Below are 22,711 nucleotides of genomic sequence, written 5' to 3'. Positions count from 1 at the left end.
CGGTTAAAGTGTCAGAGAATGGGTGGTGATTTTTTGACGTCCTCCCATGATCTGAAGTGAGCGTGCGTGTTTGTGTTGGTGAAAGTTTAAGAAATGTACAACTGTCGGTTCAGCTCTCTGGTGCTCCCTGCTGGCAGTATCACTATACTGTCCTCATGTTTCACAAAAATAGTTTTGAGAGACGTTGTCAGTTTTTGTATGTTGCTTAAATCCTCCAAAGCGGTTGGCAGTAAACATCAGGTCACGGTACGCCACGGTAGGCCACGGAGTCAATGAGCTCGAGTTGAAAAAGAAAAAGCTTACAGCACCTGGTATTCCCAGGCGGTCTCCCATCCAAGTACTAACCAGGCCCGACCCTGCTTAGCTTCCGAGATCAGACGAGATCGGGCGTGTTCAGGGTGGTATGGCCGTAAGCAATTAGTGCAGGCGCAAAACCAGGTTTTATACAGTAGCACATAAGGAGTGAGAAAGCTGCTGAGGCTCGACGTTACACTTTTACAAAAACAATCATTAGTTAGATATAAACGGCAGTAATTGATTCAGTAGGACTCCTTATCCATGTAAACGATCATTGTGACATCTGAATTCATTAATTATCTGAAATACACTGCGTGTGCGTGTGATGTTAAATGTTTGAACCAAGGTTAACGGTTAAAGTGTCAGAGAATGGGTGGTGATTTTTTGACGTCCTCCCATGATCTGAAGTGAGCGTGCGTGTTTGTGTTGGTGAAAGTTTAAGAAATGTACAACTGTCGGTTCAGCTCTCTGGTGCTCCCTGCTGGCAGTATCACTATACTGTCCTCATGTTTCACAAAAATAGTTTTGAGAGACGTTGTCAGTTTTTGTATGTTGCTTAAATCCTCCAAAGCGGTTGGCAGTAAACATCAGGTCACGGTACGCCACGGTAGGCCACGGAGTCAATGAGCTCGAGTTGAAAAAGAAAAAGCTTACAGCACCTGGTATTCCCAGGCGGTCTCCCATCCAAGTACTAACCAGGCCCGACCCTGCTTAGCTTCCGAGATCAGACGAGATCGGGCGTGTTCAGGGTGGTATGGCCGTAAGCAATTAGTGCAGGCGCAAAACCAGGTTTTATACAGTAGCACATAAGGAGTGAGAAAGCTGCTGAGGCTCGACGTTACACTCTTACAAAAACAATCATTAGTTAGATATAAACGGCAGTAATTGATTCAGTAGGACTCCTTATCCATGTAAACGATCATTGTGACATCTGAATTCATTAATTATCTGAAATACACTGCGTGTGCGTGTGATGTTAAATGTTTGAACCAAGGTTAACGGTTAAAGTGTCAGAGAATGGGTGGTGATTTTTTGACGTCCTCCCATGATCTGAAGTGAGCGTGCGTGTTTGTGTTGGTGAAAGTTTAAGAAATGTACAACTGTCGGTTCAGCTCTCTGGTGCTCCCTGCTGGCAGTATCACTATACTGTCCTCATGTTTCACAAAAATAGTTTTGAGAGACGTTGTCAGTTTTTGTATGTTGCTTAAATCCTCCAAAGCGGTTGGCAGTAAACATCAGGTCACGGTACGCCACGGTAGGCCACGGAGTCAATGAGCTCGAGTTGAAAAAGAAAAAGCTTACAGCACCTGGTATTCCCAGGCGGTCTCCCATCCAAGTACTAACCAGGCCCGACCCTGCTTAGCTTCCGAGATCAGACGAGATCGGGCGTGTTCAGGGTGGTATGGCCGTAAGCAATTAGTGCAGGCGCAAAACCAGGTTTTATACAGTAGCACATAAGGAGTGAGAAAGCTGCTGAGGCTCGACGTTACACTTTTACAAAAACAATCATTAGTTAGATATAAACGGCAGTAATTGATTCAGTAGGACTCCTTATCCATGTAAACGATCATTGTGACATCTGAATTCATTAATTATCTGAAATACACTGCGTGTGCGTGTGATGTTAAATGTTTGAACCAAGGTTAACGGTTAAAGTGTCAGAGAATGGGTGGTGATTTTTTGACGTCCTCCCATGATCTGAAGTGAGCGTGCGTGTTTGTGTTGGTGAAAGTTTAAGAAATGTACAACTGTCGGTTCAGCTCTCTGGTGCTCCCTGCTGGCAGTATCACTATACTGTCCTCATGTTTCACAAAAATAGTTTTGAGAGACGTTGTCAGTTTTTGTATGTTGCTTAAATCCTCCAAAGCGGTTGGCAGTAAACATCAGGTCACGGTACGCCACGGTAGGCCACGGAGTCAATGAGCTCGAGTTGAAAAAGAAAAAGCTTACAGCACCTGGTATTCCCAGGCGGTCTCCCATCCAAGTACTAACCAGGCCCGACCCTGCTTAGCTTCCGAGATCAGACGAGATCGGGCGTGTTCAGGGTGGTATGGCCGTAAGCAATTAGTGCAGGCGCAAAACCAGGTTTTATACAGTAGCACATAAGGAGTGAGAAAGCTGCTGAGGCTCGACGTTACACTCTTACAAAAACAATCATTAGTTAGATATAAACGGCAGTAATTGATTCAGTAGGACTCCTTATCCATGTAAACGATCATTGTGACATCTGAATTCATTAATTATCTGAAATACACTGCGTGTGCGTGTGATGTTAAATGTTTGAACCAAGGTTAACGGTTAAAGTGTCAGAGAATGGGTGGTGATTTTTTGACGTCCTCCCATGATCTGAAGTGAGCGTGCGTGTTTGTGTTGGTGAAAGTTTAAGAAATGTACAACTGTCGGTTCAGCTCTCTGGTGCTCCCTGCTGGCAGTATCACTATACTGTCCTCATGTTTCACAAAAATAGTTTTGAGAGACGTTGTCAGTTTTTGTATGTTGCTTAAATCCTCCAAAGCGGTTGGCAGTAAACATCAGGTCACGGTACGCCACGGTAGGCCACGGAGGCAATGAGCTCGAGTTGAAAAAGAAAAAGCTTACAGCACCTGGTATTCCCAGGCGGTCTCCCATCCAAGTACTAACCAGGCCCGACCCTGCTTAGCTTCCGAGATCAGACGAGATCGGGCGTGTTCAGGGTGGTATGGCCGTAAGCAATTAGTGCAGGCGCAAAACCAGGTTTTATACAGTAGCACATAAGGAGTGAGAAAGCTGCTGAGGCTCGACGTTACACTCTTACAAAAACAATCATTAGTTAGATATAAACGGCAGTAATTGATTCAGTAGGACTCCTTATCCATGTAAACGATCATTGTGACATCTGAATTCATTAATTATCTGAAATACACTGCGTGTGCGTGTGATGTTAAATGTTTGAACCAAGGTTAACGGTTAAAGTGTCAGAGAATGGGTGGTGATTTTTTGACGTCCTCCCATGATCTGAAGTGAGCGTGCGTGTTTGTGTTGGTGAAAGTTTAAGAAATGTACAACTGTCGGTTCAGCTCTCTGGTGCTCCCTGCTGGCAGTATCACTATACTGTCCTCATGTTTCACAAAAATAGTTTTGAGAGACGTTGTCAGTTTTTGTATGTTGCTTAAATCCTCCAAAGCGGTTGGCAGTAAACATCAGGTCACGGTACGCCACGGTAGGCCACGGAGTCAATGAGCTCGAGTTGAAAAAGAAAAAGCTTACAGCACCTGGTATTCCCAGGCGGTCTCCCATCCAAGTACTAACCAGGCCCGACCCTGCTTAGCTTCCGAGATCAGACGAGATCGGGCGTGTTCAGGGTGGTATGGCCGTAAGCAATTAGTGCAGGCGCAAAACCAGGTTTTATACAGTAGCACATAAGGAGTGAGAAAGCTGCTGAGGCTCGACGTTACACTCTTACAAAAACAATCATTAGTTAGATATAAACGGCAGTAATTGATTCAGTAGGACTCCTTATCCATGTAAACGATCATTGTGACATCTGAATTCATTAATTATCTGAAATACACTGCGTGTGCGTGTGATGTTAAATGTTTGAACCAAGGTTAACGGTTAAAGTGTCAGAGAATGGGTGGTGATTTTTTGACGTCCTCCCATGATCTGAAGTGAGCGTGCGTGTTTGTGTTGGTGAAAGTTTAAGAAATGTACAACTGTCGGTTCAGCTCTCTGGTGCTCCCTGCTGGCAGTATCACTATACTGTCCTCATGTTTCACAAAAATAGTTTTGAGAGACGTTGTCAGTTTTTGTATGTTGCTTAAATCCTCCAAAGCGGTTGGCAGTAAACATCAGGTCACGGTACGCCACGGTAGGCCACGGAGGCAATGAGCTCGAGTTGAAAAAGAAAATGCTTACAGCACCTGGTATTCCCAGGCGGTCTCCCATCCAAGTACTAACCAGGCCCGACCCTGCTTAGCTTCCGAGATCAGACGAGATCGGGCGTGTTCAGGGTGGTATGGCCGTAAGCAATTAGTGCAGGCGCAAAACCAGGTTTTATACAGTAGCACATAAGGAGTGAGAAAGCTGCTGAGGCTCGACGTTACACTCTTACAAAAACAATCATTAGTTAGATATAAACGGCAGTAATTGATTCAGTAGGACTCCTTATCCATGTAAACGATCATTGTGACATCTGAATTCATTAATTATCTGAAATACACTGCGTGTGCGTGTGATGTTAAATGTTTGAACCAAGGTTAACGGTTAAAGTGTCAGAGAATGGGTGGTGATTTTTTGACGTCCTCCCATGATCTGAAGTGAGCGTGCGTGTTTGTGTTGGTGAAAGTTTAAGAAATGTACAACTGTCGGTTCAGCTCTCTGGTGCTCCCTGCTGGCAGTATCACTATACTGTCCTCATGTTTCACAAAAATAGTTTTGAGAGACGTTGTCAGTTTTTGTATGTTGCTTAAATCCTCCAAAGCGGTTGGCAGTAAACATCAGGTCACGGTACGCCACGGTAGGCCACGGAGTCAATGAGCTCGAGTTGAAAAAGAAAAAGCTTACAGCACCTGGTATTCCCAGGCGGTCTCCCATCCAAGTACTAACCAGGCCCGACCCTGCTTAGCTTCCGAGATCAGACGAGATCGGGCGTGTTCAGGGTGGTATGGCCGTAAGCAATTAGTGCAGGCGCAAAACCAGGTTTTATACAGTAGCACATAAGGAGTGAGAAAGCTGCTGAGGCTCGACGTTACACTCTTACAAAAACAATCATTAGTTAGATATAAACGGCAGTAATTGATTCAGTAGGACTCCTTATCCATGTAAACGATCATTGTGACATCTGAATTCATTAATTATCTGAAATACACTGCGTGTGCGTGTGATGTTAAATGTTTGAACCAAGGTTAACGGTTAAAGTGTCAGAGAATGGGTGGTGATTTTTTGACGTCCTCCCATGATCTGAAGTGAGCGTGCGTGTTTGTGTTGGTGAAAGTTTAAGAAATGTACAACTGTCGGTTCAGCTCTCTGGTGCTCCCTGCTGGCAGTATCACTATACTGTCCTCATGTTTCACAAAAATAGTTTTGAGAGACGTTGTCAGTTTTTGTATGTTGCTTAAATCCTCCAAAGCGGTTGGCAGTAAACATCAGGTCACGGTACGCCACGGAGTCAATGAGCTCGAGTTGAAAAAGAAAAAGCTTACAGCACCTGGTATTCCCAGGCGGTCTCCCATCCAAGTACTAACCAGGCCCGACCCTGCTTAGCTTCCGAGATCAGACGAGATCGGGCGTGTTCAGGGTGGTATGGCCGTAAGCAATTAGTGCAGGCGCAAAACCAGGTTTTATACAGTAGCACATAAGGAGTGAGAAAGCTGCTGAGGCTCGACGTTACACTTTACAAAAACAATCATTAGTTAGATATAAACGGCAGTAATTGATTCAGTAGGACTCCTTATCCATGTAAACGATCATTGTGACATCTGAATTCATTAATTATCTGAAATACACTGCGTGTGCGTGTGATGTTAAATGTTTGAACCAAGGTTAACGGTTAAAGTGTCAGAGAATGGGTGGTGATTTTTTGACGTCCTCCCATGATCTGAAGTGAGCGTGCGTGTTTGTGTTGGTGAAAGTTTAAGAAATGTACAACTGTCGGTTCAGCTCTCTGGTGCTCCCTGCTGGCAGTATCACTATACTGTCCTCATGTTTCACAAAAATAGTTTTGAGAGACGTTGTCAGTTTTTGTATGTTGCTTAAATCCTCCAAAGCGGTTGGCAGTAAACATCAGGTCACGGTACGCCACGGTAGGCCACGGAGTCAATGAGCTCGAGTTGAAAAAGAAAAAGCTTACAGCACCTGGTATTCCCAGGCGGTCTCCCATCCAAGTACTAACCAGGCCCGACCCTGCTTAGCTTCCGAGATCAGACGAGATCGGGCGTGTTCAGGGTGGTATGGCCGTAAGCAATTAGTGCAGGCGCAAAACCAGGTTTTATACAGTAGCACATAAGGAGTGAGAAAGCTGCTGAGGCTCGACGTTACACTTTTACAAAAACAATCATTAGTTAGATATAAACGGCAGTAATTGATTCAGTAGGACTCCTTATCCATGTAAACGATCATTGTGACATCTGAATTCATTAATTATCTGAAATACACTGCGTGTGCGTGTGATGTTAAATGTTTGAACCAAGGTTAACGGTTAAAGTGTCAGAGAATGGGTGGTGATTTTTTGACGTCCTCCCATGATCTGAAGTGAGCGTGCGTGTTTGTGTTGGTGAAAGTTTAAGAAATGTACAACTGTCGGTTCAGCTCTCTGGTGCTCCCTGCTGGCAGTATCACTATACTGTCCTCATGTTTCACAAAAATAGTTTTGAGAGACGTTGTCAGTTTTTGTATGTTGCTTAAATCCTCCAAAGCGGTTGGCAGTAAACATCAGGTCACGGTACGCCACGGTAGGCCACGGAGTCAATGAGCTCGAGTTGAAAAAGAAAAGCTTACAGCACCTGGTATTCCCAGGCGGTCTCCCATCCAAGTACTAACCAGGCCCGACCCTGCTTAGCTTCCGAGATCAGACGAGATCGGGCGTGTTCAGGGTGGTATGGCCGTAAGCAATTAGTGCAGGCGCAAAACCAGGTTTTATACAGTAGCACATAAGGAGTGAGAAAGCTGCTGAGGCTCGACGTTACACTCTTACAAAAACAATCATTAGTTAGATATAAACGGCAGTAATTGATTCAGTAGGACTCCTTATCCATGTAAACGATCATTGTGACATCTGAATTCATTAATTATCTGAAATACACTGCGTGTGCGTGTGATGTTAAATGTTTGAACCAAGGTTAACGGTTAAAGTGTCAGAGAATGGGTGGTGATTTTTTGACGTCCTCCCATGATCTGAAGTGAGCGTGCGTGTTTGTGTTGGTGAAAGTTTAAGAAATGTACAACTGTCGGTTCAGCTCTCTGGTGCTCCCTGCTGGCAGTATCACTATACTGTCCTCATGTTTCACAAAAATAGTTTTGAGAGACGTTGTCAGTTTTTGTATGTTGCTTAAATCCTCCAAAGCGGTTGGCAGTAAACATCAGGTCACGGTACGACACGGTAGGCCACGGAGTCAATGAGCTCGAGTTGAAAAAGAAAATGCTTACAGCACCTGGTATTCCCAGGCGGTCTCCCATCCAAGTACTAACCAGGCCCGACCCTGCTTAGCTTCCGAGATCAGACGAGATCGGGCGTGTTCAGGGTGGTATGGCCGTAAGCAATTAGTGCAGGCGCAAAACCAGGTTTTATACAGTAGCACATAAGGAGTGAGAAAGCTGCTGAGGCTCGACGTTACACTCTTACAAAAACAATCATTAGTTAGATATAAACGGCAGTAATTGATTCAGTAGGACTCCTTATCCATGTAAACGATCATTGTGACATCTGAATTCATTAATTATCTGAAATACACTGCGTGTGCGTGTGATGTTAAATGTTTGAACCAAGGTTAACGGTTAAAGTGTCAGAGAATGGGTGGTGATTTTTTGACGTCCTCCCATGATCTGAAGTGAGCGTGCGTGTTTGTGTTGGTGAAAGTTTAAGAAATGTACAACTGTCGGTTCAGCTCTCTGGTGCTCCCTGCTGGCAGTATCACTATACTGTCCTCATGTTTCACAAAAATAGTTTTGAGAGACGTTGTCAGTTTTTGTATGTTGCTTAAATCCTCCAAAGCGGTTGGCAGTAAACATCAGGTCACGGTACGCCACGGAGTCAATGAGCTCGAGTTGAAAAAGAAAAAGCTTACAGCACCTGGTATTCCCAGGCTGTCTCCCATCCAAGTACTAACCAGGCCCGACCCTGCTTAGCTTCCAAGATCAGACGAGATCGGGCGTGTTCAGGGTGGTATGGCCGTAAGCATTAATGCAGGCGCAAAACCAGGTTTTATACAGTAGCACATAAGGAGTGAGAAAGCTGCTGAGGCTTGACGTTACACTTTTACAAAAACAATCATTAGTTAGATATAAACGGCAGTAATTGATTCAGTAGGACTCCTTATCCATGTAAACGATCATTGTGACATCTGAATTCATTAATTATCTGAAATACACTGCGTGTGCGTGTGATGTTAAATGTTTGAACCAAGGTTAACGGTTAAAGTGTCAGAGAATGGGTGGTGATTTTTTGACGTCCTCCCATGATCTGAAGTGAGCGTGCGTGTTTGTGTTGGTGAAAGTTTAAGAAATGTACAACTGTCGGTTCAGCTCTCTGGTGCTCCCTGGTGGCAGTATCACTATACTGTCCTCATGTTTCACAAAAATAGTTTTGAGAGACGTTGTCAGTTTTTGTATGTTGCTTAAATCCTCCAAAGCGGTTGGCAGTAAACATCAGGTCACGGTACGCCACGGTAGGCCACGGAGTCAATGAGCTCGAGTTGAAAAAGAAAAAGCTTACAGCACCTGGTATTCCCAGGCGGTCTCCCATCCAAGTACTAACCAGGCCCGACCCTGCTTAGCTCCCGAGTTCAGACGAGATTGGGCGTGTTCAGGGTGGTATGGCCGTAAGCAATTAGTGCAGGCGCAAAACCAGGTTTTATACAGTAGCACATAAGGAGTGAGAAAGCTGCTGAGGCTTGACGTTACACTTTTACAAAAACAATCATTAGTTAGATATAAACGGCAGTAATTGATTCAGTAGGACTCCTTATCCATGTAAACGATCATTGTGACATCTGAATTCATTCATTATCTGAAATACACTGCGTGTGCGTGTGATGTTAAATGTTTGAACCAAGGTTAACGGTTAAAGTGTCAGAGAATGGGTGGTGATTTTTTGACGTCCTCCCATGATCTGGGCCCCGTTTCCCGAAAGCGTCGTTAGCCTAAGTGGATCGTGAAGTGCGTCGAAAGGGCATCGTAGAGTTTTCACCGCGTTTCCCGAAAGCATCGTGGGGAACGAACGTCTTGAAAACGCTCGTAGCTAACGAGTACTCCAGGGGTGCTCGTAGGTACTCGTAGGACGCTAAGAGCATCGTCAGCTATAGCCTCAGTGGCGACACCATCGGACATTCCGTCTATTGGATGCGTTTTATTAAAACGCATTGCGCCTTTATGTTCTTAGTTTGGTAATTAATAAAGATTATTAATTAATTTATTAATAAAGATGTTAAAATGGCCAAAATAAAACGGGACAGTCCAGAAAATGTTTGCGCAGGCAGGGCACTCAAAATGTGTGAGAGAAAGTGGGGGGATTTGTGCAGACTGACATAGGCTACTCATAAAACGTAGCATAAAATAATGTAAAAAATAAATTAAATTAAACAAATTAAAAATATATAATAATAACGAAATAAAATAAATTAAAAAAAATAAGAAAATAAAGAAATAAAAAAAATTATAAAAAACAAGCAAAGGAGCAGGCAAAAGGCTGGGATATGGTGGGGATTGGTCACGTTGACGGGAATGTTTAGTGACATGAGGGAGGGTGGAGGGGGTTAAAAAAAAGTCTCAATCACTATTCGACGCGCATGAAAACCAGCCGCGTAGTTATGAGGGAGGCGGAGGCCGTCCTCACACCGATCTTCCTCATCATCGTCATCGTCATCGTCCTCAACGTCCTCCGGTTCAAGCAATGCCACCCCACCCTTAGCTGCAATGTTGTGCAACATAGCCGTCACACTCACACATATCACGGCGCATGACTTGGCCGGAGAAAACTGGAGCCCTCCGCCTGACTTGTGAAGGCATCTAAAGCGTAACTTCCACCTCCCGATCGTGCGCTCAACGATGCACCGGGCCAGACGGTGGGCTTCGTTGTATTCCTCATCATGGACCTCTCCCGGGTTATTCACAGGTGTGAAGAGGAATTATTTAAGGGGGGAAAATGCCGTGAAACGCACAGTGCATTCAGGATAAGGACTGATATATGTCGGTTTAAGCCTAATCAATTGTGTTTTAATGTCTTTAGCATTCATATAATTGCAGTCTATTTTTTTCGTAGGCTACTCTGCTGTTGTCCTTGATGGGGATATATTTTAACCCTTTTTAACACAATTTTCCTGCGACATTCCTGCGTCTCCCCCTCCTAAGGAGCCCATTTCAGCACCGTGTCAGTAGACAGTTACAATCCTACGACGTCGTGAGTGCAGCGAATGCGCGTTCACGTTAAGAGGAGTTTCGGGAAACGCTCCAAAGAAATTGACGATGGATCGCAAGATCCATCGTGAGAATGATCGTACGAGCGTGGATCCATCGTTATCGGGAAACGGGGCCCTGAAGTGAGCGTGCATGTTTGTGTTGGTGAAAGTTTAAGAAATGTACAACTGTCGGTTCAGCTCTCTGGTGCTCCCTGCTGGCAGTATCACTATACTGTCCTCATGTTTCACAAAAACAGTTTTGAGAGACGTTGTCAGTTTTTGTATGTCGCTTAAATCCTCCAAAGCGGTTGGCAGTAAACATCAGGTCACGGTACACCACGGAGTCAATGAGCTCGAGTTGAAAAAGAAAAAGCTTACAGCACCTGGTATTCCCAGGCGGTCTCCCATCCAAGTACTAACCAAGCCCGACCCTACTTAGCTTCCGAGATCAGACGAGATCGCGCGTGTTCAGGGTGGTATGGCCGTAAGCAATTAGTGCAGGCGCAAAACCAGGTTTTATACAGTAGCACATAAGGAGTGAGAAAGCTGCTGAGGCTCGACGTTACACTCTTACAAAAACAATCATTAGTTAGATATAAACGGCAGTAATTGATTCAGCAGGACTCCTTATCCATGTAAACGATCATTGTGACATCTGAATTCATTAATTATCTGAAATACACTGCGTGTGCGTGTGATGTTAAATGTTTGAACCAAGGTTAACGGTTAAAGTGTCAGAGAATGGGTGGTGATTTTTTGACGTCCTCCCATGATCTGAAGTGAGCGTGCGTGTTTGTGTTGGTGAAAGTTTAAGAAATGTACAACTGTCGGTTCAGCTCTCTGGTGCTCCCTGCTGGCAGTATCACTATACTGTCCTCATGTTTCACAAAAACAGTTTTGAGAGACGTTGTCAGTTTTTGTATGTTGCTTAAATCCTCCAAAGCGGTTGGCAGTAAACATCAGGGGCCGTATTCACAAAGGATCTTAGGGCTAAAAGTAGGTCCTAACTGGCGAATTTAGGAGTAACTCCTAAAAATAATGGGCGTGTCACTCTTAAATTTAGGACTCCTAACTTTTTTCACTAAGAGCAATTCACAAAGTATTTTAGGACTAAAAGTAGCACCTAAGTCTAGGAGAGCTTAAAAGTCCTCAAGAGGACTCCTAACTCAGTAAGACCTATTCACAAAGAATCTTAAAATGCCTGCGAGACGACATGTTAGGGTATTCAAATTATTGTGGAGTTAATGCGCGATGCAATAACATCCCCGACTAACAGGAATAATCCGATTAGTCCCGAAATAAAATGTTATAAAAATTATAAGTTATAAAAAAATATATATAACTTATAAAAAATAAAAATAATTGCGCCATCAAAAGACGAGGACGTGTTCGTCAATAGGAAGAAAGTGCATTCCATCAACACGCAGGTTGTTTTTGATGCAAATTTTAACATAGCCTACTGGATGTTGTTGCAAAGTGGCCTGGATCTTCAGCTACCCATGATTCGCGCATTTTAATGGTGAGCGGTCTGAGGCAGCTTTTTGAGATGTACCAGTTGGGTGTCACTTGCTGGGTGACAGTGACTATCCATGCAAGACGTGGCTCTAGACACCCTACCTTAATCCACAACCGGGAGCACAGTTAAAGTGTAACATGTAAGTGATTACGCAGATTACGCTGAGTCCTATGCGTAAAACACATCGTATTGGCTCTTTGCGAGCACACAAACATACACGAAATGTTGTGGAGAGAGGAATTGGGCAGATGAAACGTCGGTTTCATGTCCTCCACGGCGAAATACGCCTCACCCCAGAGAGGGCAAGCACAGTCATCACTGTATGTGCCATTCTACACAACCTTTGCAAGCGGAGGAACATTCCACAGCCAGACGATGATGATGATGATGATGATGATGATGGCGGAACATTACAAGGAATTTGGCCGTGTGGAACCGAGTGGACAGGCATTTAGGGATCACTTTGAAAACACATTTTAGGTAAACACCTTGGCACAAATCAGTCAACACTTGGGTAGTTCGTAACATTTAGTTTATTTTAGATTTTACGTATTTTTATTGTTTGCTTTCTCTCTCTCTTGAACGTGCAGGCTACAACGTCATTATCGTGGTCTGCACAAAATGGTCATCATGCGTGTATTCTGCTAACTGCACTATAACTACTTCATAGGAATTCATTTCTAGCCTAGGCTATTTCCTTGTTTTTCGGTGATTCAGTGGGCTCGTCTGAACAACCAATCACCGAACTGACCGCTTCTAAACTCGTGCACGAGAATTGACGTAATCCATAGCAACGGCGCGTCACTCTTAGTTCACTCTTTGTGATTTATCCTTAGTAAGAGTAGGTCTCAGCGGCTTTGTGAATAACTTTTAAGAAAAAACTCCTACGTAAAATGTTTTAGCGCGAGTTAGGAGCACTCCTAGCGGTAAGATAAAATGCTTTGTGAATACGGCCCCAGGTCACGGTACGCCACGGTAGGCCACGGAGTCAATGAGCTCGAGTTGAAAAAGAAAAAGCTTACAGCACCTGGTATTCCCAGGCGGTCTCCCATCCAAGTACTAACCAGCCCCGACCCTGCTTAGATTCCGAGTTCAGAGGAGATCGTGCGTGTTCAGGGTGGTATGGCCGTATGCAATTAGTGCAGGCGCAAAACCAGGTTTTATACAGTAGCACATAAGGAGTGAGAAAGCTGCTGAGGCTCGACGTTACACTTTTACAAAAACAATCATTAGTTAGATATAAACGGCAGTAATTGATTCAGTAGGACTCCTTATCCATGTAAACGATCATTGTGACATCTGAATTCATTAATTATCTGAAATACACTGCGTGTGCGTGTGATGTTAAATGTTTGAACCAAGGTTAACGGTTAAAGTGTCAGAGAATGGGTGGTGATTTTTTGACGTCCTCCCATGATCTGAAGTGAGCGTGCGTGTTTGTGTTGGTGAAAGTTTAAGAAATGTACAACTGTCGGTTCAGCTCTCTGGTGCTCCCTGCTGGCAGTATCACTATACTGTCCTCATGTTTCACAAAAACAGTTTTGAGAGACGTTGTCAGTTTTTGTATGTTGCTTAAATCCTCCAAAGCGGTTGGCAGTAAACATCAGGTCACGGTACGCCACGGAGTCAATGAGCTCGAGTTGAAAAAGAAAAAACTTACAGCACCTGTTATTCCCAGGCGGTCTCCCATCCAAGTACTAACCAGGCCCGACCCTGCTTAGCTTCCGAGATCAGACGAGATCGGGCGTGTTTTTTTTTTTTATCTTTTTTATTATCAAAAATATATTCAATTTTATACAATTACACATTCATTTATACGTATATCAAATAAAAGTAAATGAAAAACAGTCCCACAAAATAAACCACCCTCAGAAACCGCACAAACAATTAGCTAAACACACTTTCTCTTTTAAATTAAAAATAAGAACAACACAGCAAAAGCAGTATCTTTTCCCGAATACACTTACCCTCGAAATTAAACCGCCCCTCAATCCCAAAGCACAAACCGAACAGCCAAACACAGAATCTTTTAGCCTCGACCATTTACCCACAAAATTAAACCACCCCTCATTCGAAAAAACACACAAAACCAAAATCCCACAAAAAACCCCCCACTCTCCCACCTCCAAAAATAAGCCACCCCCTTTAAACCACCCAAATCAACCCCAAACGGTGCCCTGCTCAGTCATCCATACAATTCCATTCTCATTCACACCACATACTCCCGCGCTCTCTACAAACATACTCACAAACAAAGCCTCGTCCACAACATACAGCATTCGTAAGTGTCTTTTCCATTCATTCACAAACAGCCTCCATGCATCCAACTTTCTCCTTTCATACAGCGCAAAATTGCGTCTGTTAAAAATCGCCCTCCTTGCGAATCCAAAGATCATATTGATCATTTTCCAATTTCTATATTTCCTACTCACTCCCAAGAGTACAGACAATTCCCACCCCCGTTCCACCCAGCAGTCTCCCACACTGCACCCTCCCAGCAGCCCCTTGATTTTTCCCCAGAACTCCACTAGCTCGCAACAATACACAAAAATGTGATTCACGTCTTCATCACCACTTTCACACACCATACACGTCCTCCCATACACTCCCCTGTGCATTTGGTGCAGGATGATGCATGTGAAAATCCTCCTGTGCCTTATCTTGAAATCAAGATCAAATATTGCATGCGGTGTGTGCGGTATGTTGATGTACTTCCACAAAATGTTGGGTGTAATGTCCGGATATGTGTCTGCCCATTTACTCTCACATGTGGGTTTTTGCACTCTATGTGTCAATGCATGCTTATACCAAATCTTTGTCTTGACATCAGTAATGGCGTGTGTCTCCCCCCCCAGGCACAGGAAGATTCCCACCCCATCATCCTGCCCAACCCTCCCCTTATTTCTAAACCCGTCCCCCCATTCACTCATCACACACTCTTCCACTCTCTCCAACACTTTCACAATCACTCCCCTCCTATATGTTATCCCCTTCTCTCTCATTATCCTAATCACTCTTTCTTTATCCCATCTCCCTCCCCTGTCCACTAGATCTCCCACCCGCTTCAGCCCCGCCCTCTCAAGAGCCACGCTCTTGATGACCCCTCCGCCCCCCTGTTTAAAATATGGGCTGGAGAGGAACGGCAGCCTCATCACAGACGCTCTTGACTCGCATACGAGTGTAGTCTTATCAAACAGCAGGAACCACGCGTTGAGCACCTCCTGGAAGAACCGCGGCAGATGTGCGTATGCCGCTGCGTTCTGCGTCTGCAACAAATTGTCATTACTTAAGAGACCAAATGTGCTCAGCCACTGGCTGAAGTGGCCCTTCCAGGCCGCCTCCCGACTTGCATCCCTAAATTTGCCTATCAATTTAGTTCGTAACGCAGTTCTTTTTGCGAGTACGTCCATCAATCCTAGCCCACCCTGATCATTGACCCTTATCAGCGTTCTATGCGCTATACTGGCTGCTTTGCTCCTCCAAATAAAGTCTCTAACGACTTTAGCAATCTTCTGCTCAGCCCAAGTCGGAAGCGCACAAGTGCTCAAGGCATGATTCACCTGCGACAACACTAGAGCATTGGTGACGGCCACCCTTCCCCTCAACAGCAGACCCCTAGCCCTCCACATACTCAGGGTCTTTTGCATACGCCCAATAACATCCTTCCACGTCAAATCATCGCATTCATTCTCATCACTACCAACATACACTCCGAGCACTTTTCTTTGATTCTCCACTACTTTGAATCCCCATTTGTTATCTAGGTCTTTGTTCCTACCCATCCCCATTATTTCAGATTTCTCCATATTAATTTTTGCTCCTGAAGCTCTCTCATACGTTTCTATATGTTTCAACACTATATCCACATCACTCTCACTTTTTACCATTACATTAATATCATCCGCATACTGCATTAAACTAATTTTTCCCTTACCTATTCCACACACTCTTTTGTCATTCAAAATTAAAGCCGCCAACGGCTCCGCCACCATGCTATAGAGCAGTGCTGACATTGGGCAGCCCTGCCTCACTGACCTCTTGACATCGAAAGAGTCAGTCAGAGCACCGTTACACTTAATTTTACTCTTAGCCCCCCCATAGAGCAATCCCACCCACCCCCTTAATTTAGTCCCAAATCCAAGTTTCTCCAGTACCCTCCCCAAAAAATCCTGATCCACCCTATCAAACGCTTTGTTTAAATCAATCCCCAGCCACAATCCTCCCTCCCCTTCCATATCTCTAACTACCTGTTTTATTGTTAATATCGAATCCCCAATGTCCCTCCCCGGAATGCTATACGCTTGAGTTGGACCTATTACTGAGCCTATTACCTCCCTCATTCTATTCGCAAGCATCTTAGCAATAATTTTATAGTCAGTGTTGAGTAGACTGATTGGCCTATAGTTATCAAGATTTTTGTTATCACCCTTATTTTTATAAAAAATCGTAATTATGCCTAATCCCATACTCTCCGGGAGCCAGCCTGTTTTCTCCACATACTTGCAGAGTTTTTCAACCACCGGAGCCAGAATTCCCTTAAAGCCGACGTAAAACTCGGCTGTCAGACCATCACTCCCCGGGCTCTTATTCTTGTTTAGTCCATCAATAGCACTATAAATCTCTTGCACAGAAAATTCACAATCGCACCAAGCACTATCCTCCCTACTTAAAGTCCTCTCCAGTGCCTCTAAGGCCTCTCCCACACTATCCTCATCACATGCATCTTTTTTAAATAAACACTCATAATAATCCCTAACTACTTTTAATATCTCTTCCTTATCAGTTATTATTTGACCACCATTATCTAATACCTCCTTTATCTCCGTTTTATTTTGTTTTTGTTTTTCCAAACCCAGGAAAAAGGCTGTGCTCCTTTCCCCTTCGTACATATATTGTATCCTGCTTCTAATAGCAGCCCCTCTACACTTCGCTACCTCTAAGGCACTCAATTTTTCTTTTAAATCCACATATTTTTCCGTACATATATTACCCTCCTCATCTAACAGTTTAATTTCCTCATTTAGTTGTTTTCTCAAATGAACCTCCTCTGCATTTTCCCTTTTCCTTTTTTCTATACCATACCTGACACATTTGTTTTTAATTCTTATTTTCACACTCTCCCACCACACACTCATATTCGCATCATCATTCCATTCATCCATCGTTCTCTTCAAAAAAAAACCCATGCTCTTCATAAACACAGCATCTCCCAAAAAGCTGGCATTAAAGCACCAAGGCCTCTGGTTGACACTCCCTCCCCTCCCTCCCACCTCTAACCTAATCCCCGCGTGGTCACTCCAGGTATTATTGATGTATTCCACACTCTTAATTAATTTAACATTACCACTTTGTACCAACACAAAGTCAATCCTACTCTGTTTCAGAGTATTAGCAACAAGTTGCCTCCTTGAAAAAACCTTTTCCCACGGGTGTAGGACTCTCCATATGTCTACCAATTGATAGTTCTCCATCAAGTCCCTAAGGGTTTGCCTAGTGCTGTCCCCTTTAAACGTATTGTTACTCGATAAATCAGACCGAGTCAAAATAACATTAAAATCCCCCACAATCATACAGTTAGGGTTGCACCACACATTTAAACCAGCCAAAAAAAACCTCCTCTCCTTCTCCCCATTGGGTGCATGTAAATTAATTATTCTAAGTTCCCTCCCCTCATAAACACAATCAACAACTAACAACCTCCCCTCTAAATCTCTATGAACTAAATTAATCCCCGTTATTTTAGCACTATTAAAACATATTGCCACTCCCCTGGCCCTGGGAGTCCCTTCAGAAAAATAAATCTGGCCTTTCCACTGCTTTCTACTCCTATTCAGTAGGTTGTCATCCCACCTAGTTTCCTGTAAACACAAAATATCAGCTCTTATGTCCAATATGGCATTTCTTTTATATTCAGTTCTCATACCGTTCGCATTCAGGGAAAAAATAACCAAAGCCATAAATAATAAAAAATAAAATAAGGAAAAACCAACGAAAAAGAGCCAGCTAGCACAATAACCTTCATCAAAAAAATTAACAGTTCTTATTCTTCTTCCCACTCCCGTCCGTTTTTTGCCTTGCAGACAGCCTTTTTTTAGCCTCCCTTAGCTCCTCCAAGTCCATGTCACTCCCCGAGCTCCCCTCCCTCACAGTTTCAACAACAAAATCCCCACTCTCCCCCACCTCCTCATTGCCCCAAGTCATTTTAAGTGCAGTTAGCCCCGTTCCATCCCCAAACATTCTAACCCCTTCCTGTTTTTCACCTCTGCCTCTCACGCTCCTGTCTCCCTGCCGCCGCGGCAGGCCCTCGCTCAGCTCTCCCCTCAGGTCCGGGTCCGCAGGCTGGCCCGAGGTGAGCTCCTCCTCCAGCAACGTGGGGAATTCCTCCCCCCCAGAGGCACCGTCCCGGTCCATGCTCGCGCCCATGCCCTCCTCCTCGTCCTCACCACCACCGTCGTCCTGCGCCCCCGGTGCGCCACCATCCAGCTCGCCGCCGTCCCCCTCCGCCTCCACCGCCACCGGGCATATGCAGTCCCTCTCCCTCCTCCGGCACGTCAGACACTTTACCACCCCTGTGGCACACTCCCGGGCGTAGTGGCCCTGGCATCCGCAATTGTGGCAGGTGAAATCCGGGCACTCGCGCAGGATATGGCCAGGCTGCATACAGTTCCTACATACCTTCATCTGTCGGTCGTGGATAACTCTAAAGTATTCAACACCCGTGGCCGTGTTGAATCTAGTGGAATACGGCAAGGATTGCACGAGCTCATTAAATTTCACCCGTACAATCCTTGTTCCGTCCGCTATGTTGGTGCCCGGCCACATCCTCCTCTTAATGGACGAAATCGCCCGGACTCCCCACCCTCTTAGTCTCTCCAGGATTTCCTCGTCCGATATGTATGCTGGCAGGGTGAGAAAGGAAACCACCAGCTCGTCATTGCATAGTTCTCTGGCAATTATCCTTGTATTGTGTACCTTAAAGCCGTCCAGTAGACGGTCCTTCCCCCTCTCTCCACACACCGTCACCTCCAGCTTCCCGAGGGCCAGCACCCTACAAGCCCTTATCTCTCCGCACACAACCGCCATAGCCTTCATTAGTTCTCCAATGGGTATAACATCCCCGCACTGCTCCACGCAAACCGTGAGCCTCCTCTCATACTTGCGCTCTGTCTTTTTTAACCCGTCCGCTGTTTCTCCACCAGCCACCTGCTCTTGCCCGCCTCCAGCCGTCTTGCCGTTTCCATCTCCCCCGCTCCCTCCTTCTCTCCTTTCTCCTCCCGACTCCTCCGCAGCACTCCTTCCTCCTCGCAACCCGCCAACTTCTCCCTTTTTCATTCCGTCCTCCTCCACCTCACGTCCTGCACCATTCTCCGTCCCTCCAGCTCGCCGCCCGCCGGCCCTCATTTCACCCGGTGGCTTCGCCGAAGCTAAGCCCCGGATCGTTCTCGCCTCCACAGTAGCACAAGGAACAAAAAAATACTGGAAAAATATATAAATATAAACTCAGGGCGATCCCCCAACAGTCTATGACTGCGGGGGACGAAAAAAAACACAAAATACCTAGGTTGTAAGACCAGATAGCAATACTCCAACAAAACTCTCTCCACCAGAACAAACAATTCACCATGCGGCTGTTCAAAAACACTACGTACTCCGACACTGTAGGGGGCGTCAGGGTGGTATGGCCGTAAGCAATTAGTGCAGGCGCAAAACCAGGTTTTATACAGTAGCACATAAGGAGTGAGAAAGCTGCTGAGGCTCGACGTTACACTTTTACAAAAACAATCATTAGTTAGATATAAACGGCAGTAATTGATTCAGTAGGACTCCTTATCCATGTAAACGATCATTGTGACATCTGAATTCATTAATTATCTGAAATACACTGCGTGTGCGTGTGATGTTAAATGTTTGAACCAAGGTTAACGGTTAAAGTGTCAGAGAATGGGTGGTGATTTTTTGACGTCCTCCCATGATCTGAAGTGAGCGTGCGTGTTTGTGTTGGTGAAAGTTTAAGAAATGTACAACTGTCGGTTCAGCTCTCTGGTGCTCCCTGCTGGCAGTATCACTATACTGTCCTCATGTTTCACAAAAATAGTTTTGAGAGACGTTGTCAGTTTTTGTATGTTGCTTAAATCCTCCAAAGCGGTTGGCAGTAAACATCAGGTCACGGTACGCCACGGTAGGCCACGGAGTCAATGAGCTCGAGTTGAAAAAGAAAAAGCTTACAGCACCTGGTATTCCCAGGCGGTCTCCCATCCAAGTACTAACCAGGCCCGACCCTGCTTAGCTTCCGAGATCAGACGAGATCGGGCGTGTTCAGGGTGGTATGGCCGTAAGCAATTAGTGCAGGCGCAAAACCAGGTTTTATACAGTAGCACATAAGGAGTGAGAAAGCTGCTGAGGCTCGACGTTACACTTTTACAAAAACAATCATTAGTTAGATATAAACGGCAGTAATTGATTCAGTAGGACTCCTTATCCATGTAAACGATCATTGTGACATCTGAATTCATTAATTATCTGAAATACACTGCGTGTGCGTGTGATGTTAAATGTTTGAACCAAGGTTAACGGTTAAAGTGTCAGAGAATGGGTGGTGATTTTTTGACGTCCTCCCATGATCTGAAGTGAGCGTGCGTGTTTGTGTTGGTGAAAGTTTAAGAAATGTACAACTGTCGTTTCAGCTCTCTGGTGCTCCCTGCTGGCAGTATCACTATACTGTCCTCATGTTTCACAAAAATAGTTTTGAGAGACGTTGTCAGTTTTTGTATGTTGCTTAAATCCTCCAAAGCGGTTGGCAGTAAACATCAGGTCACGGTACGCCACGGTAGGCCACGGAGGCAATGAGCTCGAGTTGAAAAAGAAAAAGCTTACAGCACCTGGTATTCCCAGGCGGTCTCCCATCCAAGTACTAACCAGGCCCGACCCTGCTTAGCTTCCGAGATCAGACGAGATCGGGCGTGTTCAGGGTGGTATGGCCGTAAGCAATTAGTGCAGGCGCAAAACCAGGTTTTATACAGTAGCACATAAGGAGTGAGAAAGCTGCTGAGGCTCGACGTTACACTTTTACAAAAACAATCATTAGTTAGATATAAACGGCAGTAATTGATTCAGTAGGACTCCTTATCCATGTAAACGATCATTGTGACATCTGAATTCATTAATTATCTGAAATACACTGCGTGTGCGTGTGATGTTAAATGTTTGAACCAAGGTTAACGGTTAAAGTGTCAGAGAATGGGTGGTGATTTTTTGACGTCCTCCCATGATCTGAAGTGAGCGTGCGTGTTTGTGTTGGTGAAAGTTTAAGAAATGTACAACTGTCGTTTCAGCTCTCTGGTGCTCCCTGCTGGCAGTATCACTATACTGTCCTCATGTTTCACAAAAATAGTTTTGAGAGACGTTGTCAGTTTTTGTATGTTGCTTAAATCCTCCAAAGCGGTTGGCAGTAAACATCAGGTCACGGTACGCCACGGTAGGCCACGGAGGCAATGAGCTCGAGTTGAAAAAGAAAAAGCTTACAGCACCTGGTATTCCCAGGCGGTCTCCCAACCAAGTAATAACCAGGCCCGACCCTGCTTAGCTTCCGAGATCAGACGAGATCGGGCGTGTTCAGGGTGGTATTGCCGTAAGCAATTAGTCCAGGCGCAAAACCAGGTTTTATACAGTAGCACATAAGGAGTGAGAAAGCTGCTGAGGCTCGACGTTACACTTTACAAAAACAATCATTAGTTAGATATAAACGGCAGTAATTGATTCAGTAGGACTCCTTATCCATGTAAACGATCATTGTGACATCTGAATTCATTAATTATCTGAAATACACTGCGTGTGCGTGTGATGTTAAATGTTTGAACCAAGGTTAACGGTTAAAGTGTCAGAGAATGGGTGGTGATTTTTTGACGTCCTCCCATGATCTGAAGTGAGCGTGCGTGTTTGTGTTGGTGAAAGTTTAAGAAATGTACAACTGTCGGTTCAGCTCTCTGGTGCTCCCTGCTGGCAGTATCACTATACTGTCCTCATGTTTCACAAAAATAGTTTTGAGAGACGTTGTCAGTTTTTGTATGTTGCTTAAATCCTCCAAAGCGGTTGGCAGTAAACATCAGGTCACGGTACGCCACGGTAGGCCACGGAGGCAATGAGCTCGAGTTGAAAAAGAAAAAGCTTACAGCACCTGGTATTCCCAGGCGGTCTCCCATCCAAGTACTAACCAGGCCCGACCCTGCTTAGCTTCCGAGATCAGACGAGATCGGGCGTGTTCAGGGTGGTATGGCCGTAAGCAATTAGTGCAGGCGCAAAACCAGGTTTTATACAGTAGCACATAAGGAGTGAGAAAGCTGCTGAGGCTCGACGTTACACTCTTACAAAAACAATCATTAGTTAGATATAAACGGCAGTAATTGATTCAGTAGGACTCCTTATCCATGTAAACGATCATTGTGACATCTGAATTCATTAATTATCTGAAATACACTGCGTGTGCGTGTGATGTTAAATGTTTGAACCAAGGTTAACGGTTAAAGTGTCAGAGAATGGGTGGTGATTTTTTGACGTCCTCCCATGATCTGAAGTGAGCGTGCGTGTTTGTGTTGGTGAAAGTTTAAGAAATGTACAACTGTCGGTTCAGCTCTCTGGTGCTCCCTGCTGGCAGTATCACTATACTGTCCTCATGTTTCACAAAAATAGTTTTGAGAGACGTTGTCAGTTTTTGTATGTTGCTTAAATCCTCCAAAGCGGTTGGCAGTAAACATCAGGTCACGGTACGCCACGGTAGGCCACGGAGTCAATGAGCTCGAGTTGAAAAAGAAAA

General features: G+C 44.8%; 1 protein-coding gene, 19 non-coding genes and 1 pseudogene across 20 annotated transcripts in view; 1 reads left to right on the top strand and 20 right to left on the bottom strand.

Annotated features, from left to right (window-relative positions):
• Positions 1 to 22,711, top strand: part of LOC130393447 (E3 ubiquitin-protein ligase Rnf220-like) — a 51,713-nt gene that overhangs the window by 17,418 nt on the left and 11,584 nt on the right. The window lies entirely within an intron of this gene.
• Positions 297 to 415, bottom strand: LOC130396937 (5S ribosomal RNA). Its single transcript, XR_008899550.1, has one exon. It is a non-coding gene; the product is annotated as a 5S ribosomal RNA (ribosomal RNA).
• LOC130396926 (5S ribosomal RNA) lies at positions 945 to 1,063 on the bottom strand. Its single transcript, XR_008899539.1, has one exon. It is a non-coding gene; the product is annotated as a 5S ribosomal RNA (ribosomal RNA).
• LOC130396915 (5S ribosomal RNA) lies at positions 1,593 to 1,711 on the bottom strand. Its single transcript, XR_008899528.1, has one exon. It is a non-coding gene; the product is annotated as a 5S ribosomal RNA (ribosomal RNA).
• LOC130396904 (5S ribosomal RNA) lies at positions 2,241 to 2,359 on the bottom strand. Its single transcript, XR_008899517.1, has one exon. It is a non-coding gene; the product is annotated as a 5S ribosomal RNA (ribosomal RNA).
• Positions 2,889 to 3,007, bottom strand: LOC130396892 (5S ribosomal RNA). Its single transcript, XR_008899506.1, has one exon. It is a non-coding gene; the product is annotated as a 5S ribosomal RNA (ribosomal RNA).
• On the bottom strand, positions 3,537 to 3,655 carry LOC130396880 (5S ribosomal RNA). The gene has a single exon (XR_008899495.1). It is a non-coding gene; the product is annotated as a 5S ribosomal RNA (ribosomal RNA).
• Positions 4,185 to 4,303, bottom strand: LOC130399531 (5S ribosomal RNA). The gene has a single exon (XR_008902037.1). It is a non-coding gene; the product is annotated as a 5S ribosomal RNA (ribosomal RNA).
• Positions 4,833 to 4,951, bottom strand: LOC130396867 (5S ribosomal RNA). The gene has a single exon (XR_008899483.1). It is a non-coding gene; the product is annotated as a 5S ribosomal RNA (ribosomal RNA).
• On the bottom strand, positions 5,471 to 5,589 carry LOC130396856 (5S ribosomal RNA). The gene has a single exon (XR_008899472.1). It is a non-coding gene; the product is annotated as a 5S ribosomal RNA (ribosomal RNA).
• On the bottom strand, positions 6,118 to 6,236 carry LOC130396845 (5S ribosomal RNA). Its single transcript, XR_008899461.1, has one exon. It is a non-coding gene; the product is annotated as a 5S ribosomal RNA (ribosomal RNA).
• On the bottom strand, positions 6,765 to 6,883 carry LOC130396834 (5S ribosomal RNA). Its single transcript, XR_008899450.1, has one exon. It is a non-coding gene; the product is annotated as a 5S ribosomal RNA (ribosomal RNA).
• Positions 7,413 to 7,531, bottom strand: LOC130399530 (5S ribosomal RNA). The gene has a single exon (XR_008902036.1). It is a non-coding gene; the product is annotated as a 5S ribosomal RNA (ribosomal RNA).
• LOC130394803 (5S ribosomal RNA) lies at positions 8,051 to 8,169 on the bottom strand. The gene has a single exon (XR_008897926.1). It is a non-coding gene; the product is annotated as a 5S ribosomal RNA (ribosomal RNA).
• LOC130401282 (5S ribosomal RNA) lies at positions 8,698 to 8,816 on the bottom strand. The gene has a single exon (XR_008903745.1). It is a non-coding gene; the product is annotated as a 5S ribosomal RNA (ribosomal RNA).
• LOC130394430 (5S ribosomal RNA) lies at positions 10,757 to 10,875 on the bottom strand. The gene has a single exon (XR_008897588.1). It is a non-coding gene; the product is annotated as a 5S ribosomal RNA (ribosomal RNA).
• On the bottom strand, positions 12,917 to 13,035 carry LOC130395986 (5S ribosomal RNA; annotated as a pseudogene).
• On the bottom strand, positions 20,121 to 20,239 carry LOC130396823 (5S ribosomal RNA). The gene has a single exon (XR_008899439.1). It is a non-coding gene; the product is annotated as a 5S ribosomal RNA (ribosomal RNA).
• On the bottom strand, positions 20,769 to 20,887 carry LOC130396811 (5S ribosomal RNA). The gene has a single exon (XR_008899428.1). It is a non-coding gene; the product is annotated as a 5S ribosomal RNA (ribosomal RNA).
• LOC130394377 (5S ribosomal RNA) lies at positions 21,417 to 21,535 on the bottom strand. Its single transcript, XR_008897542.1, has one exon. It is a non-coding gene; the product is annotated as a 5S ribosomal RNA (ribosomal RNA).
• On the bottom strand, positions 22,064 to 22,182 carry LOC130396799 (5S ribosomal RNA). The gene has a single exon (XR_008899417.1). It is a non-coding gene; the product is annotated as a 5S ribosomal RNA (ribosomal RNA).

This window comes from Gadus chalcogrammus, chromosome 12 (genome assembly GCF_026213295.1).
Source record: "Gadus chalcogrammus isolate NIFS_2021 chromosome 12, NIFS_Gcha_1.0, whole genome shotgun sequence".
Lineage (NCBI taxonomy): Eukaryota > Metazoa > Chordata > Actinopteri > Gadiformes > Gadidae > Gadus > Gadus chalcogrammus.
The sequence above is the reverse complement of the archived record's forward strand: the minus strand, read 5'-3'. Positions and strand labels throughout refer to the sequence as shown.